We start from the raw sequence: 2,073 nt of genomic DNA, 5'->3' as shown, positions 1-2,073 counted from the left end.
GGAGGAGAGATGAGGAGAGGAGGTGGAGAGATGAGGAGGAGAGATGAGGAGAGGAGGTGGAGAGATGAGGAGAGGAGAGGAGGTAGAGAGGTGAGGAGAAGTGATGAGGAGGAGAGATGAGGAGAGGGAAGGGAGAAGAGATGAGGAGGAGAGATGAGGAGGAGAGATGAGGAGAGGGAAGGGAGGAGAGGAAAGGGAGAAGAGATGGGGAGAGGGAAGGGAGAAGAGATGAGGAGAGGGAAGGGAGGAGAGATGAGGAGAGGGAAGGGAGAAGAGATGAGGAGGAGAGATGAGGAGAGGGAAGGGAGAAGAGATGAGCGAGTGGAATAGGAAATGAAGTGCTTGTGCCTCAGGGTGTGTGTGTGTGTGTGTGTGTGTGTGTGTGTGTGTGTGTGTGTGTGTGTGTGTGTGTGTGTGTGTGTGTGTGTGTGTGTGTGTGTGTGTGTGTAACACTTGAAGTCAGACAGAGTGAGATGAGAAGAGGTACTCACTCAGTGTAATTGGGGATTTGATTAAGATAACACAACACAAAGACACACACACACACACACACACACACACACACACAACCACACACACACACACACACACACACACACACACACACACACACACACACAGAGGGTTTCCTGACTGGGGCATAAGATGATGGGAGGAGCCTCTTCTTTCTGCCCTGAAGGCAACCTGTGTGTGGTGTGTGTGTGTGTGTGTGTGTGTGTGTGTGTGTGTGTGTGCCAGATCAGCATGTTAATGTGTGTTAGGCAGTTTAATTAAATATTATTTAGATTGATATCTGCTAGGGTAAAGGCCTTAGACCCTCCCTATCTCTCTCACACACACACACACACACACAGACACACACACACACACACACACACACACACACAAACAGAGACACACACACACCACTTAATCACATACACACGAACACACAGTATGAAGGGGCACTGATTTCTCTAGAGCTCCTGGATTATGAGAGAGAGACAGTGAAGCTACAGTTTCAAATGAAAGGCTTCCCAGAGATAACAGGGAACAGACACGCACACACACAGGCACAGAGACTAGTCATTAGATAGAGAGAGAGAGAGGGAGAGAGAGAGAGAAAACACACATTTCTTCACACATGGTCGTGGGGTGAGACAGGGATGCAGCTTAAGCCCCACCCTCTTCAACATATATATCAACGAATTGGCGCGGGCACTAGAAAAGTCTGCAGCACCCGGCCTCACCCTACTAGAATCCGAAGTCAAATGTCTACTGTTTGCTGATGATCTGGTGCTTCTGTCACCAACCAAGGAGGGCCTACAGCAGCACCTAGATCTTATGCACAGATTCTGTCAGACCTGGGCCCTGACAGTGAATCTCAGTAAGACCAAAATAATGGTGTTCCAAAAAAGGTCCAGTCACCAGGACCACAAATACAAATTCCATCTAGACACTGTTGCCCTAGAGCACACAAAAAACTATACATACCTTGGCCTAAACATCAGCGCCACAGGTAACTTCCACAAAGCTGTGAACGATCTGAGAGACAAGGCAAGAAGGGCCTTCGATGCCATCAAAAGGAACATACATTTCAACATACCAATTAGGATTTGGCTAAAAATACTTGAATCAGTCATAGAGCCCATTGCCCTTTATGGTTGTGAGGTCTGGGGTCCGCTCACCAACCAAGACTTCACAAAATGGGACAAACACCAAATTGAGACTCTGCATGCAGAATTCTGCAAAAATATCCTCCGTGTACAACGTAAAACACCAAATAATGCATGCAGAGCAGAATTAGGCCGATACCCGCTAATTATCAAAATCCAGAAAAGAGCCGTTGAATTCTACAACCACCTAAAAGGAAGCGATTCCCAAACCTTCCATAACAAAGCCATCACCTACAGAGAGATGAACCTGGAGAAGAGTCCCCTAAACAAGCTGGTCCTGGGGCTCTGTTCACAAACACAAACACACCCCACAGAGCCCCAGGACAACAGCACAATTAGACCCAACCAAATCATGAGAAAACAAAAAGATAATTACGTGACACATTGGAAAGAATTTACAAAAAAACAGAGCAAACTA

Source organism: Oncorhynchus clarkii, chromosome 10 (assembly GCF_045791955.1).
Source record: "Oncorhynchus clarkii lewisi isolate Uvic-CL-2024 chromosome 10, UVic_Ocla_1.0, whole genome shotgun sequence".
Lineage (NCBI taxonomy): Eukaryota > Metazoa > Chordata > Actinopteri > Salmoniformes > Salmonidae > Oncorhynchus > Oncorhynchus clarkii.
Note: the sequence above shows the minus strand (reverse complement) of the source record.